The following is a 17,078-nucleotide window of genomic DNA, read 5'->3' as shown; positions in this document are numbered from 1 at the left end:
CTTCCAAGTAGTTGGAACTACAGGCGCACGCTACCACACCCAGCTAATTTTTTTGATTTATTGTAGAGACGAGGTCTCGCCAAGTTGCCGAGGCTGGTCTCAAGCCTGTGGGCTCAGGCAATTATCTGGCCTTGGTCTCCCAAAGTGCCGGGATTACAGGCTTGAGCCACAGCGCCCGGCAACCATTTTGATTATGCAGCTGTATTCTGTGGTCAGGAATGTGGGCAGGGTGAACAGGGTGACCAGAGGTATTACTTTTCTTTGTTTCGAGATGTTTAGGCCTCATCTGGAAAGACTCAAAGGCAGGGAATGAGTTGATAGCTGGGGATGGAATCATCTGGGGCCCATTCATTCATGTACTGGGAGACTCAAAAGCCAGGACTAACATCAGAGTACCTAAATGTGGCCTCTCCATGTAACTTGGCTTCCTCACTGCATTGCGACCTTGAATTATTGACTTTTTATAGGGTGGCACAGTGCTCCAAGCACCAGGATTTCAATCAGTACAATAGAGGAATTTGGAGGCCATGTTTTATTGGTTTATTTTTTGTTTCTTAATTATTATTATTATTAGTTGGGGTCATACTCTGTTGCCCAGGCTGGAGTGCAGTGGTGTGATCAGAGCTCACCACAGCCTCGACTTGTCTCAGGCAATCCTTCTGCCTCAGCCTCCCAAGTAGCTTGGACTGCTACTTACCACCATGCCTGGCTAATTTTTTTATTTTTTTGTAGAGATGATGTATGGCTATGTTGTCCAGACTGGTCTCAAACTCTTGGACTCAAGCATTTGTCACACCTTGGTTCCCAAAGTGCTAAGATTAAGGTGTGAGCCACCGCACCTGACCTAGAGGCCATGTTTTTAAAACTTTATACCCTGATTCCCAGGGAGGAGACAAGCTCAGGGGCATTTGTAGATGACATTATCTGCAGAGGATCTTCCCTGGTCACCCCATCTATTTCCTGCAGAATCCGGATGGTAGAATCTTCCAGGCATAACAAAGAGCAAAAGAAGCCAGACACAGAAGAGTGCACACCCTGTGATTCCTTATGCTGCACTCAAGGAAAGACAAGACTAATCTAAGGTCAGAATAGTGGTCTCGTGGGTGGGGGGGATGTAAAGGGGCACTAGGAAGAAAGGAAGCTTCCTAGACTTCTGGCATGGTCTATATCTTAATCCCAGTGCTGGTCACACTAATATTGTTACATGTAAAAAATTAATCAGGCTGGCTGTGGTGGCTCACACCTGTATTCTCAACACTTTGGGGGGTGGAAGCCTGAGCCCCGGGGTTCAAGACCAGAATGGACAACCTTGTGAGACCCCCGTCTCTACAGTAAACCAAAAAATTAGCCGGGCGTGGTGACACACACCTATATTTCCAGATACTTGCAAGGCTGAGGCGAAAGGATCGCCTGAACCCAGGCAGTTGAGACTGTGGTGGCCTTGAGCATGCTACTGTACTCCAGTCTGGACGACAGAGAGAAACTCCAACTCAAAAAAAAAATAGTAATTAATCAAGCTCCACACTTAAAATCTATGCTCTGACCACACCATGCATTTTCTACCCCAGTAAAAAAAATTTTTTTTTTCCGTTGGAGTCTCACTCCATCACCCAGACTGGAGTGCAGTGGCACGCTCATGGCCACCAAAGCCTCGACTTGCAGGACTCAAGCATACTTCCCGCCTCAGCCTTCCAAGTAACTGGAACCACAGGAGTGCACCACCACATCCAGCTAATTTTTTGATTTATTGTAAAGATGAGGTCTCGCCATGTTGCTCAGGCTGGCTTTGAACCCAACTTCAGACAATCCTCTCGCCTCTGCCTCCCAAAGTGCTGGGATTACAGGTGTGAGCCACCGCGCCCAGCTAATACAAATTTTAAAAAAGAATTACCTAGCTGGAGCATCTCATTTCCCACCCCTGCCTCCAGCCAGAATGACATGCCCTAAGTAAGCCAGATTTCCAGGCCTTCCTGACTCTGGCTGGTTGATGGAGTGCAGAGGCAACTTTTCCGGGAGATGAGGGGCGCTTCCACCCTCTCCTGGCTCTCTGCCCCCACTTCCTTCTCGGTTTTAGAACCCAAAATTGCCGGAAGGGCCAGACCCTTATAGATTTCAGTCCATACCCTCATTTTGTGGAGGAGGAAAGCAGGAAGTGGAGAGGTGGAGGGACTTGAACGTGCAGCCCGGGAGGTAGATGGGGCTTCAGACTTCAGACGTCTCCCGGCCCAGGATGGCCGGCTGCACCCCCACTGCAGGAACCATGCTCCGGCAGAACTACAATCCTCGGACCCCTCTCTTTCTCTCAGGGAGGCCGAGCTCTCCCTTGCCTGTCAGACTGCTTGGTGTGAGCTTTGTGCAGCCAAGCCTATGCAAATGGCAGTTTCTGGAAGGCAGGAAGGTTTCCCAGTTGATAAGCTTCCGGGACCCACCCGGCTGGGTGGGGATTTTCCACAGGGCCCAGGCAGAGAGCCAATGCTAGTCCTTCCTTGGGGTGTGGCCCTAGGACCAGCCCTGGCGGCTGTGGGCCCGAGATCTCACCCCCACCAGAATTATGAGAGTCCTGGGGATGGGAACCTGAAATGGTTTTGCTTTCCAGTGGGCTTCCTGGGACAGAGCTAGGAACCAGTACCTTAAATCCTAAAATGTGAAGCCCAAGACTGACAGTGAAGGTCTTTCCTGCTCTGGCACTGCCCAACCCAACTCTCACTGCCCCCTCATTTCTCCCCTATTCTGCGGTCAACTCCAGTGTGGGGCTAAGTTGTGTCCCCCCAAATTCCATATGTTGAGGCCCTAACCCCTAGGGCCTCAGAGTGTGACTATATGTAGAGAAAGGGCCATTGAGAGGTGATTAACTTAAAATGAAGTCGTTAAAGCAGACCTCATCCAATCTGACTGGTGTCCTCATAACAAGAGGAAATTTGGACATTCAAAGAGACACCAGGAGGCTGGTGCGGCATGGTGACTCATTCTTGTAATCCCAGCACTTTGGGAGGCTGAGACGGGAGGATCATTTGAGTCCAGGAGTTCAAGACTAACCTGGGCAACATAGTGAGGCCTCATCATTACTAAAAATCAAAAAGTTTGCCAGGCACGGTGGCACACACCTGTAGTCCCAGCTCCTCTGAAGGCTGAGGCAGAAGGATCACTTGAGCCTAGGAGGTCACAGCTGCAGTGAGCCATAATCATTCCACTGCACTCCAAACTGGGCGACAGAGTGAGACCCTGACTCAAAAAAAAAAGAAAAAAGAGATACCAGGGGTATGCACCCACAGAGGAAAGACCATGAGAGGGCATGGTAAGAAAGTGGCTGTCAGTAAGACAAGGAGAGAGGTCTCAGAGGAAACCACACCAGAGCCAACACCCTGTTCCCAGACTTCTGGCCTGCAGACTTGTGAGGAAATGCATTTGTTATTTGAGTCTATAACGTTTTGTTATAGCAGCCCTAGTAGACTAATACAACTCCCATTTTCTGAGTGTCACATGTTTTTACACCGGGACTTTACCCAACCTGACCCCCACCGAGGGTGCCATTTCTACCCTCCTCTCACCTTCTGCCAGACTCCTTCCAGGCCTTCCTTGCTAACAGCTTCGTGACATTTCCTTTCAAGTCCGAGTCAGCAAATTGTCTGTACAGTCGTGCACTGCAGGTATGTCATTATCATCATCTCTATGACTTTGTCTTTTGGCTTATCTTCTTGTCAGACTTTGATCCTGGAGACAAGGGCTATCCCTGACTCATTTTTGCATCCTCAGCATGAATAACAGATGGTACTACAGAATGTCTGTTGGATTGACTTGAGTTGCTGAGTGCCTCAGCATCCCCTGGCTGGATCTCTGGCCTCCAGACCCCATGGCTTCCCCTTGCAGTGCTCCCTGCACAAACACTAAAAAAGACTTTAGGCCGGGCGCAGTGGCTCAAACCTGTAATCTCACCACTTTGGGAGGCCAAGGCAAGAGCTCACGGGTTCGAGACCAATCTGGGCAACTTGGTGAGACCTCGTCTCTACAATAAATCAAAAAATTAGCCGGGCGTGGTAGCGTACACCTTGAGTTCCAGTTACTTGTAAGTCTGAGGCAGAAGGATCAGCGGAGCCCAGCAGGTCAAGGCTGGGGTGGCCATGAGTGTGCCACTGCACTCCAGCCTGGGCAACAGAGTGAGACTCCGACTCAAAAATAATAATAAAGACTTGGGGCTAGGCTCAGTGGCTCAGTCTGTAATCCCAGCACTTTGGGAGACTGAGGCGAGTGGATTTTCTGAGCCTGCGGGTTCGAGACCAGTCTGGGCAACTTGGCGAGACCTCGTCTCTACAATAAATCAAAAAATAAGCCAGGCATGGTAGTGTGCGCCTGTAGTTCCAGCCACTTGGAAGGCTAAGGCAGAAGGATTGCCTGAGCCCAGCAGGTTGGGGCTGGAGTAAAAAAAAAAAAGACTTTAAAGTCTGAAGAAGTAGCACTGTCTTAGAGAGTGCATGCAGATGCATGCTTACAACGGTTCCGCTTATGATTTTTCAACTTTAAGATAGTGCGAAAGCCACACACACTCAGTAAAAACCATTCCTTGAATTTTGATCATTTCCCAGCAAGTTACAGCTCCCAGCCAACTACACAATCACAAAGGTAAACAACCAATAAGCCAACTGTTGGCTATGTAAGTGTCTGAGCACGTTTAAGGTAGCTAGGCTAAGCTATGATGTTAGGTAGGTTAAACATATTAAATGCATTCTTTTTTTTTTTTTTTTTTTTTTTGAGTCAGAGTTTCACTCTGTTGCCCAGGCTGGAGTGCAGTGGCACAATCATGGCTCACTGCAGCCTTGACCTCAAGGGTTTAGGCAATCCTGCCTCAGCCTCCCAAGCAGCTAGGACTACAGGTGACACAGTGACTGGCTAATGTTGTGTGTGTGTGTATAGAGTCTCACTATGTTGCCTAGCCAGATCTCAAACTCCTGGACTCAAACAATTCTTCTGTCTCAGCCTCCCAAAATGCTGGATTACATGCATGAGCCACGATGCCAGGTCATTAAATGCATCTTCAACTTATGATCTTTTCCACTTAATGTTAGGTCTCGCTGGGGCCTCCAGAAATGTTAGGGTCACACTCCCAGCAAGGCCTCCACAATGTCAGGTCAGGTCTACTGGGGTTGTGGGTGTCTGGTGTGCGATCCAATGCCTCTTGAAAGGTGCAAAGAATTGCACGGAAGTTAGATTAGAAATTATAGTTTATTTGGAAAGTAAATTAGAGAGAGAGAGAGAGGAGATTCACCTCCCCAAGACAGGGGAGAGGGCCAAAGCCAGGAAACATGGCCTGGCCATTGCTCAAAGAGCACATGGTCACACCATAGCTTACCAAGGCAATGGCCACAATGGCCTGGCAACAGGGGTGACAATGGCCTAGCAATGGCAACCGGCTGCTCAAGGTTGAATGCTTTTAACCCTTCCCTCTGGTGGGGGAAGGTCATTAAGGTGATTGGGTGGTAGTCTACTCCATGTCATCACGAAGGTAAGTGTAGGTACTGACGTCAGGTGATGGACAGCAGGCAGATGGGTGGATTAGTCACAAGATTGCTGTCAAGTTTGGGGGGGCGGGTGCTGTATCATGAAGGTGATGAAGGGTTGTTTAGGTTAACTTGGGGATTTGGGACCGGAGGAGTTTTTCCTGCAAGAGACCTATCAGACGTTTTTAATTTATAAGTTCCTTGACTAAAAAAGGTGTTTTTTTGTTTGCTTGTTTGAGTCGGAGTCTCACTCTGTTGCCCAGGCTGGAGTGCAGTGGCATGCTCACCACCACTGTAGCCTCCACCTGCTGGGCTCAGGCGATCCTTCCACCTTGGCCTACCAAAGTGCTAAGATTACAGGCTTGAGCCACCACACCTGGTCAAAGGTGGTCGTATTATCATTTCTATGGCTTCCGCCAGCCAAGGAGTAATCTTTGAACTTCTGCCTTCCACAAGGAACCTGAAAGTTTCTAAGAGATTATGCTAAACCATGAATTGAAAGGTTGGGCTGTTGGGCTGACCTTCTCTTGCATATCTTGCCTGCAGTAGAATGTCTAAATGCTTCCTAAAACCTGCCTATTGGAAATGTATTTTATCTATGTCTAACCTGTGCTAGACTCAAAGCGTTTCAGGGGTAAAGTCTAAGCAAAAATGGTTATGCTGAGACAAAAAGACTACACTAAATTAAGTTTATTCTAGGTTTCTATAAGTACCTCCTTTCACTTAGCATATGATTTATGCTTACAACTTACAGCTCATCGGGCTGTAACCCCAACTTAAGTCAAACACATCTGTACCCAAAACAAAAGCCTGAGGAAAGGCAATGCTTAATCCAGAAGTACAGGTTTCTGGTGAAGAGAATGCAGAATGCCAGGGGCTGAACCTAGCAAACTTAGGGGAGGGAAGGCCCTTCTTATCTTCCCAGAATCCCAAAGATTGAGTCGTCTCTGCATCAGAGAAAATGTGTGTTTGCATGCACGTGTGTGTGTGGGGGGGGGGTGTCTGTGGGTGTATGTGGGTGTGGGTGTTTGTTGGAGAGAGTTGTGCGGAGGGGAGTATGTGTGCACCTTGGGGTGGAAAAACCCCTAAACTCACCTGTGTGGTGAAGCGGGGATGGGGGCCTTTAGCACTCTAGGGAGAGAGCACAGCCTCTGACATTCAGACAGACCTGGTTAGCCACCTGGTTCCCTCGCTGCCAGCTGATTAAGTGAGAAAATGAAAGAGCCCAGCACAGCTCCTGGCTTTTGGGGATGCCCTTCATCTGCGGTGGGACGCTACTCTTCTGAGGTCTGTCTTGCCCTAATGCCGAGCACAGAGAACAGAAGGCATTCTATTCGGAGATAGGCTGGCTGGGGTTAACAAGGGAAAGGCGGGCCATTTCCCGAAACAAAGGGGCAGGTCAATAAATCTGCAACAGCAGCCATTGATCACTGAGGGCAAAGGCTCCCAAGGGGAGGAGCTGCCAGCCAGTTTCTCTGAAACATCTACAACACAGCCATCCAGGAAAGGCAGAGGCTTGAATGACTCTTAGGTAAGCCTGTGCTGGGGTCAATATCCTCAGAGCACAAGGTCCTTCCCCTCACCCCCAGGATCCCTCAGGCTCAGGCTTGGAATCACAGGGCATCACAGAGCTGGAAGGGACCTCAGGCATCCTCCAGTTCAATTTTTTATCTGGGAGTCCCTGTTAAGAATTCAGCCATCTGTGAATGTGAATTCAGCACGGGGGGTGGGGGGGGGATGTTCACTGATCTGTAACTGAATTTTACTATTTCTTTCTATTATGAGCATAGGCAAAAGACAGTAGAATTAGGAGAAATGAAGACTTTGTCACCAAGAATAATGACAGGTGTTTTCATTGCTTATTATGGGTACTGCAGAATTCTCAAGACATTGTTTATTATTACTACCTCAAAATTGTAGTGATGATTGTACCCGTCACTGGATCTTGTTGTTCAGTGCATTAATAAATAAGTATATGTAGACTGGACGTGGGTGGCTCATGCCTGTAATCTCAGCACTTTGGGAGGCCAAGGCAGGAGGATCGCTTGAACTCAGGAGTTCAAGACCAGCCTGGGCAACATAGTGAGACCTCATCTCTACAAAAACATTTAAAAAGTAGCCAAGCGTGGTGGTGTGCCTGTAGTTCCAGCAACTCAAGAAGTTGAAGCGGAGCTGAAGAGGTTAATGCTGCAGTGAGCCATGATTGTACCACTGCACTCCAGCCTGGGTGACAGAATGAGACCTCAACTGAAAAAAAAAAAAAAAAGAGCATATGTATTACTATATCACAGATTTGTGTTTTAAAATCTTCATGATAGACCAGGCATGGTAGCTCAAGCCTGTAATCACAGCACTTTGGGAGGCTAAGGCGAGAGGATTGCCTGAGATCAGGGGTTTGAAACCAGCCTGGGGAACTTGGCGAGACCGTGTCTCTACAATAAATCAAAAAATAAGCCAGGTGTGGTAACGCACACCTATAGTTCCAGCTACTTAGAAGACTGAGGTGGAAGGATCGCCTGAGCCCAGCAGGTTGAAGCTGTGGTGGCCATGAGGTAACACTACAGCCTGGGTGACTGAATGAGACTCCAACTCAAAAAAAAAAAAAAAAATTGGGCGCCAGGCTCAGCGGCTCAGCCTGTAATCCCAGCACTTTGGGAGGCTGAGGTGAGTGGATGGCCTGAGCCCGCGGGTTCGAGACCTGGCGATAATTCTGTTGTTAATGACAAGACCAAGGCCCAGACCCATTTAATGGGGACATGGGCCTCCCGCTCAAATTTCCAGGAATAAGAAAAATAAAAGTGGAAGCTGGGTGCACTGGCTCACACCTGTAATCCCAGCATTTAGGGCGGCTGAGGCAGAGGATTGCTTCGAGACCAGACCTCATCTCTAATGAAACAATCAAAAAAACTAGCCGGGCATGATGGTTTGCACCTGTGGTCCAGCTACTTAGGAGGCTAAGGCTGAAGGATCACCTGAGCCTAGGAAGTCAAGGCTGTGGTGAGCCAAGATCGTGCCAGCCTGGGCAACAGAGCGAGACTTTTGACTCGGGAAAAAAAAAAAAAGTGGCAAGGCTAAAACCCAGAACCAAGGTCCTGGCAAAATTGGTGAGTGTCAAGAATTAAAAGGGCCCAGTGGAATTTTGCTTTCATTTCAGGTGTGGTGAGGGGGTGGATTTAGACGGGAAGTAAATGTATGAAAATGCTAGTCATTCGTGACTCCTTCCAAAGAGTACAGTAAGGAAAATGGAGGAAAGAATAACTTTATACTGGAGAAAACCAACCAGCACTCCCTCGGCCAGATGGTCAAGGTTAAAGTTAACAGTACTAAATCCTCTTCATAGCATGTATCTCTGATATGATAGATCTAATATCATAGGCTGATGGCGTTTTACCTCCACCTTCCACCAACCTATAACCCAGTCTAATCATGACAAAAACACCAAACAAACTCAAGTTGAAGGGCAGCCTACAAAATACCTAACCAAGACTGTCAAGGCCTCCAAAGACAAGACTAAGAAACTATAATAATGTAGAAAAGCCCAAGAACACATGATGACTAAATGTAATGTTGTGTCCTGGGTAGGATCCCGGAAAAGAAAGAGGACATTTGGTAGAAAGTTAGGAAACGTGAATAAAGTATGGACTTTAGTTAACAATAATTTTTTTTTTTTGGAGTTGGAGTCTCACTCTTGTCGCCCAGACCAGAGAGCAGCGGCATGCTCACGGCCACCACGGTCTCAACCTGCTGGGCTTAGGCGATCCTTCCACCTCAGCCTTTCAAGTTGCTGGAACTACAGACACAAGCTACCACGTCTGGCTAGTTTTTTGTAATTTATTGTAGAGACAAGGTCTCACCAAGTTGCCCAGGCTGGTCTCGAACCAGCAGGCTCAGGCAATCCTCTCGCCTTGGTCTCCCCCAAAGTGCTGGGATTACAGGCTGGGTCACCGCGCCAGGCCTAGTTAACAATAATGTATCAATATTGCTTCATTCATATGACAGAGGTACCATGTTAATGTCAGATATGAACACTAAGGAAAGCTGGGTAGGGAGCAGAACTCTGTACTGTCATTTTCTGTAAATGTGATCTATCCTAAACAAAGAGTATTATTTTATTTATTTATTTGTTATAGTCTTACTCTGTCACTCAGGCTGGAGTGCAGTGGCACACTCACGGCCACCGCAGCCTTGACCTGCTGGGTTCCGGCGATCCTTCAGCCTCAGCCTTCCAAGTAGCTGGAGCTACAGGCATGTGTCACCATGCCCAGCTAATTTTTTTTTTACTGTAGAGACGAGGTCTCGCCAAGTTGCCCAAAGCCTCCCAAAGTGCTGGGATTATAAGCATGAGTCACCACGCCTGGCCTATGAGTATTATTCTTAAAATGCTAGTAAAGCTGGGTGTGGTGGCTCACACCTATAATCCCAGCACCTCGGGAGGCCAAAGTGGGAGAACTGCTTGAGCCAAGGAGTTCAAGACCAGCCTAAGCAACGCAGTGAGATTTCATCTCTACAAAAATTTTAAAAATTAGCCAGCTGGTCACGGTGGCTCAGGCCTGTAATCCCAGCACCTTGGGAGTCCAAAGTGGGAGAACCACTTGAGCTTAGGAGTTCAAGATCAGCCTGGGAAACATAGTAAGACTGTGTCTCTACAAAAATTTTAAAAATTAGCTGGCCGGTTGCGGTGGCTCATGCCTGTAATCCCAGCACTTTGGGAGGCAGAGGCAAGAGGATCGCCTGAGCCCAGGGGTTCAAGACTACCCTGGGCAATTTGGCAAGACCTCATCTCTACAATAAAATAAAAAAATTAGCCAGGGTGGTGGTGCACATCCATAGTTCTGGCTACTTGGAAGGCAAAGGCGGAAGGATCACCTGAGCCGAGCAGGATGAGGTAGCCGAGGCCATGACCATGCCACTGCATTCCAGCCTGGGTGACAGAGTGAGATTCTGTCTCAAAAAATAAAACAATAAAATAAAATTTAAAATTAGCCAGGCGTGGTGGCACATATGTGTAGTACCAGCTACTCAGGAGGCTGAGACAGAAGGATGGCCTGAGCTCAGGAAGTCAAGGCTGTGGTGAGCCATGATCATGCTACTACACTCCAGCCTAGGTAACACAGCGAGACTCTGACTCAAAAAAAAAAAAAGGCCAGGGGCAGTGGCTCATGCCTGTAATCCCAGCACTTTGGGAGGCCGAGGCAAGAGGATTGCCTGAGTCCACAGGTTCAGCCCAGCCAACTTGGCAAGACCCTGTCTCTACAATAAATCAAAAAATTAGCTGGGTATGGTGGCGTGCACCTGCAGTTCCAGCTACTTGGAAGGCTGAAGCAGAAGGATCGCCTGAGTCCAGCATGTCGAGGCTGCAGTAGCTGTAAGCATGCCACTGCACTCCAGCCTGGGTGACAGAGTGAGACTCCAACTCAAAAAAAAAAAAGGTTATATCTGGTGGCAAACTTGCAGGCAATTTCTTTTCAGAGTTTTATCTGTATTTTATTTTATTTTTTCGAGACAGGCTCTCACTGTGTTGCCCAGGCTGGGGTGCAGTGACTATTCACAGGCACCATCATAGCTCCCGCAGCCTCAGACTCCTGAGCTCAAGCGATCCTCCTGTCTCAGCCTCCCAAGTAACTGGATCTGAATTTTTAAATGGTCTATGCTGAATATGCCTTGCTCTGATGAGCCATCAGAAAAAACAACTCCATAAACATTACTTTAAAAAAATGAATAGATGTTGGGCCCTTTGGAGATAGAGTAATATATAAATGAAAGTATTAGAGTCGTTCCTTAGACAGCAATGAAAACCCACTTTATCACCCTGAGCCCAGGCAGCTCTGACTACTGGGCCTGGCACTCTCCCAGGGGGAGAAGGGTGCTGTGCCTCAAAATGAGCCTGCATCTTCCTGTCTGTGATGGTGCTTGCTGGCAGGGGAGCCGGGGCAGCTGTCACAGTGTCCAAAGAGCTGTCCCAGGTGAGCCTCCACTGCTGGTTTGAGGGGCCACAAGCAAACCAGCCCCAGGAAAATCTCTTCCACCGGCTTCTAGACCAAGCGTCAGCCTGTTCTGGGTCATTGGCAGAGGAGGCAGGAGGACGGCAAAGGGTCCTCATTCCCACCACATAAACAAAAAAGACAAGACCAGACAGGAACTCGTGCTTTGCCCCAGGCACTTAGTCCATCTACACCTCAAAGGGTCTTGTAATGTCTTCTCTATTTCTGCCCCCTCTTAAAGCTGTGGCTCAGGGAGCAATCCCAACTTGCCAAGATCAGAAGCAGAATATAAACTCCTTTTTTTTTGGAGTCAAGGTCTTAATCTGTCACCCAAGCTGGAGTGCAGTGGCACATGGCTCACTGCAGCCTTAACGTCCTGGGCTCAGGTGATCCTTCTGCCTCAGCCTCCTGAGTAGCTGGAACTACAGGCATGTGCCACCACACCTGGCTAATTTTTCTTAAAATTATGTGGTTTCACTATGTTGCCTAGGCTGGGCTCAAACTCCAGGACTCAAGCAATCCTCCCACCTCAGCCTCCCAAAGAGGTGGAATTGCAGGTGTGAGCCACTGCACCCAGCTTCACAGGATATAAGCTCTGATGTGCTCACTCCCCCTCAGAGCTGCCTGTGAGAAGAGCACCTGTCTCTAGCCCTCTCAGGGACAGACTGTGACCATGGCAGATAGCTGGGCTACTTTTAGGGGACAGAATGCTGGAGGAAGTACCACACAGTAAGCAGCGCCTTTCAGAAGACTTCACATGACAGCCCCCCACTACTACCCAAATCGTACCGAGGGCTTCACAGACAAAAGCCAGCTGGTTCCTGGGCTTGAACACCAATTCCAGCTCTTGGGTCATGGGGAATGTGAGAGAACATGTGGGCCTGCCTCCTGGGCTCCACACCTGTTCAGTTCAAGGCATCCCCCATTGTCCTGGCATCCAGTTCACACATGGACAGGCCCCCACCTCACTGAGGGTCTCAGAAGCAGGGACCAGGGGAGACGTGTTGAGACATTTCTAACTGTAGGAAGAGTAGGACCAGGCTTTCTCTCTAAGAGTTATCAACAAACACCCCCAGGAGGAACCACTTAGCCTCCTCACAGGTAGAAAAGAGTCTGATTTTTAAAAATACACATCGAGCTGTTGCCGTCAGAGTGGTCCCCTGTAAAGCTGTACGCTTATTCTAGTGACTCTTCCAGAGCTCATTCAACTGTTCAGAAATTGCCTTCAGAGCCACCTTTGGCCAGAATTGATCAGCCTGCTTGACTATCCAAAGTATTCCCCAACAAACGCATTCAAGTGACTTTCAGCTGTTTCCAAAATCTGAATCCAGGTTCAAAAGACCAAGCCCTCAAGGCCAAGAACTCGGACACAAGCTGGAGAAAGGGCTGCAGGACACGAATAGCATTACTTTCTCAGTTGTGTTACTTGCCAGATACCTGCCTCTTTGGTCAAAGTTTGTGTGGGTTGCTCTCCTCTCTCTCTGACTCCCAGCAAAGGCTCTGAGCCATTCCCTGGACACGGGGAGAGTGTGGGACACCACTAGGCACACCCCATTCCCCATTCTGCCTTCTCTGGAAGTGAAGCACCTGCCTCTTCTCCCTCCCAGCACAGAACCCGGGCGCTGGGACCAGCCCAGGTTCCATTTGTTCTTCTAATGAGTCTTGAGTGTTTGGCTTGGGCTTCTGCCAGTCCTACTACTATGGGGCAGAGGGGGCAGGAGAGAATGGGACAAAGCTGGTGCCAATGCAGCTCTGCTCGGCCCTGGAAGGACTAGCTTGGGGACTGCCTGGCACAGACCCACCCAGGAGTGCAGCCAGGTGCCCACTTGAGGCCCACAGCCTTTCTTTCCCGCCTACTTTGAGGCTTCCAACAATGCAGGTTCCTGGGTATACCTCTTGGGTTGGAATCCTGGGGAATGGGCCCAGGAATTGCATTTTGAATACGCACTCCAAGAGACTGGGATGCACAGTGAAGGCTCAGAACCTCTACTCTAGGAAGTCAGTGACAGTGAGTCCAAGCTAGTTTGTAAATTGTGCATATGTGCATTTTTCTAGAGAGTTCGCAGCTTTAATTAAATTTTTAAATTAGGTTGACAGTCTCCAGGCCCCCTTTAAAAAGAATAAATAAAAAGGCTAAGAAGCACCGGTAGGCTGGAGGCAGAACTCACACCTGAAATCCCAGCATTTTGGGAGGTTGAGGCAGGTTTGCTTGCGCCCAGGAGTCCAAGTCCAGCCTAGGCATCATAGCAAGACCTCATCTCTACAAAAATGTAAAAAGCTAGCCACATGTAATAGTGCATACCTGTTGTCCCAGCTACTCAGGAGGCTGAGGCAGGAGGATCACCTGAGCCCAGGAGGACAAGACTGCAATGAGCATGCCACTGAACTCCACTGCACACCACTGCACTCCAGCCTGGGCAACCAAGACCCCAACTCAAAAACAAAACAAAACAAAACACAAAACAAGAAGGTTTCTAAGTTCCCTTGTACCTCTGCCCCGCTACATCTCGGTGACTCTGCTCAGATTCCATCAAGGCGAGGAGGTACAGGACCCTTCCTTCTAGTAAACCTAAGAGAAAGACAATGCTGGGCCCGAAAGAGGCTGGCAAGTCTGGGGAAACCAGGATGACATAGAACTAGGCTGAGGGACAACTAGGCTGAGGATGCTGATGGCCAAGGACTTGGGTGGGGAAGGACAGAGCCCGGGGGCATTCTAGAATGCATGAGCTGAAAGGACCCTCAGATATCAAAGAAACCAACCCCCTGGCAAGAAGGATATATTTTCACTGATATTCAGTGCCTCTCCCTCTCTGGTCACACAGCTAAACTATATTCCCCACTTTCCTGCAGTTAGCGGGGCCATGAGTTGAATTCTGCTCAAATGAAAGTGGGTCTCTGCTGTGGTCTGAACGTTTGTATCTCCCCCAAGCTCATGGGATGAAATGCTAACCCTCAAGGTGATGGTCTTAAGAGGTGAGGCCTTTTGGCAGGTGACTGAGTCATGAAGTTGGAGCTCTCCTAATGAGACTAGTGCCCTTATAAGAGACCCCACAGAGTCCCCCCACCCGTGACTTACCCTGAGGACACAGTAAGAAGACACCATGTATGAACCAGGAAACAGGTCCCCACCAGGCACAGAATCTGAAAATGCCTTGATCTTAGACTTCACAGCTTCCAGAAGTATGCGAAATAAATTTCTGTTGTTTACAAGCTACCGTTTTGTTTATGGATTTTTTGTTGTTATTGTTTTTTGTTTTTTCCCAAACTGCTGGGATTACAGATGTGAGCCACTGTATCTGGGCCCTATCTTCCAGTTTTTTCTTTTTTTTTATTTCTTTTTAGTTGGAGTCTCACTCTGTTGCCCAGGCTGGAGTGCAGTGGCACGCTCCGGGCCATGCTGGGTTCAGGCGATCCTTCCACCTCAGCCTTCCAAGTAGCTGGAACTACAGGTGTGCGCCACCATGCCCAGCTAATTTTTCAACTTACGGAAGAGACAAGGCCTCACCATGTTGCCCAGGGTGGTCTTGAACCCGTGGGCTCAGACAACTCTCTTGCCTTGGCCTCCCAAAGTGCTGGGATTACGGGGAGCCACCACGCCCAGCCCCCTCCAGTATTCAATAACGTATTCCTCATTTCCATCTAAGACCTCACCAGAGTGGCCTTTACTATCCGTGTTTCTCTCAACATTCTGATCATGACCACTTGGGTAATCTCTAAGACTGAGGCTTTCTCTGCCACTGCTCTCTTCCAACCCCCCACCAGAATCACCCTTTAACAGTCTGTTTATGGCAATGTAGATTTTCTCTATCATGCACCTCAAAATTCTCCCAGCTCCCACCCACTACCCAACTCCAAAGCTGCATCCACATTTTAGGTATTTGTTAGAGCAGCACCCCACTTCCTGGTACAAATTTTCTTAGTTCATTTGGGCTACTATTAAAAAAAAGATACCATAAACTGCCTGGGCATGGTGGCTCATGTGTGTAAACCCAGCACTTTGGGAGGCTTGAGGCCAGAGGATAGCTTGTGGCCAGAAGTTCAAAACCACCTAGGCAACATAGCAAGACTTTGTCTCTACAAAAAATAAAAAAAATTTAGCCCAGCGTGGTGGCATGTGTCTATATAGTCCAACCACATGATAGGCTAAAGCAGAAAGGCAGAAGGATCGCCTGAGCCCAGAAGGTTAATGCTGCGGTAAGCCATGATTGTGCCACTGCACTCCAGCCTGGGCGACAGTGACCTGGGCGACAGTGAGAGAGTCCAACTCCAAAACAAAAGCAAGCTAGAGAAAAAGCATCCCTTGTTATAAAGTGGCAAAGACCTTGGCTGAATTTTGTTCATGTCCTAGCGTTTTGTGGAAGGTAAAACATGAGAAATGAAAGAGGATATTTGGCTAAAGAAATGTCTAGGCAAAGTGCTGAAAGTGTGGCTTGGCTTCTCTTGAATGCTTAACAGTAAAATGCAAGAAGACACAAACAATTTAAAGATGGACTTTTTTTTTTGAGTCAGAGTCTCACTCTGTCACCCAGGCTGGAGTGCAGTGGCACGCTCATGACCACTGCAGCCTTGACCTACTGGGCTTAGGTGATCCTTCCGCCTCAGCCTTTCAAGTGACTGGAACTACAGGCGCGCACCACCATGCCCAGCTAATTTTTTGATTTATTGTAGAGACAAGGTCTTGCCAAGTTTCCCACACTGGTCTTGAACCCCTGAACTTAGGCAATCCTCTTGCCTCCACTTCCCAAAGTGCTGGGATTACAGACATGAGCCACCATGCCTGGCTAAAGATGAATGTTTTAATTTTTAAAAAAGTAGAACTTATAAAGTAGAACTTGAAGATCTGGAAACTTCTCAAGCCTGCTCATATTGTGAAAAATGAGAAAATGTGTTCAGGAGAAGACCCCAGGGGTGTGGTCAAGTAACCATTTGGTAAACAGATTAGCACGGGTAGCTCAGGTGCTATTCATCAAGAAAATGGAAAAGTGGCCCCAAAGGCATTCCAGAGATTAATGGAGCTACCTCTCCCATCACAAGCCCAGAGTGCCAGAACCTGCGGGACATCATAATTTTGAAGGAGCCATGGTGCCCACAGGTGGACCTCAGTGCTCACCTCCAAGCTCTATTCCCTGTGTCTCATCACAGTACTCTGCACCGCCCCAGGTTCAGCCCCAGTAGACCTAGGTGTGGTAGGGGTCACAGTGGCTGCCCCTGCCCCCAGGGTAAGCCTTGGTGGCACCTACATGGTGCCATCTCAGGCAGTGTGCAGAATGCATGAGCCATGGGGGCATGGTTACCCCCACCTAGATTTCAAAAGATGCCCTGGTGAGCCAAGACTCAGGTCAAGAACTGCCACAGAGCCAGGGCCACTTGCTGTCCTCCCGCCCCCACTAGGGCAATGCTCAGTAGAGCCATAGGGTAGGACTGCCCCTGAGACAGCCCCAGACCACTGGAGCCACCAGTGTAAGATTCCAGCCCAAAGCCGGGCTCGGTGGCTCAGCCTGTAATCCCGTGCCTTTGGGAGGCTGAGGTGAGTGGATTGCCTGAGCCCGCGGGTTCGAGATCCGCCTGGGCAGGCGCGACCTCATCTCTACAGTAAATAAAATAA

Source organism: Carlito syrichta, unplaced genomic scaffold (genome assembly GCF_000164805.1).
Source record: "Carlito syrichta isolate Samal-C Ts95f unplaced genomic scaffold, Tarsius_syrichta-2.0.1 Scaffold308100, whole genome shotgun sequence".
Classification (NCBI taxonomy): Eukaryota; Metazoa; Chordata; class Mammalia; order Primates; family Tarsiidae; genus Carlito; species Carlito syrichta.
This window is presented reverse-complemented; position numbering follows the sequence as displayed.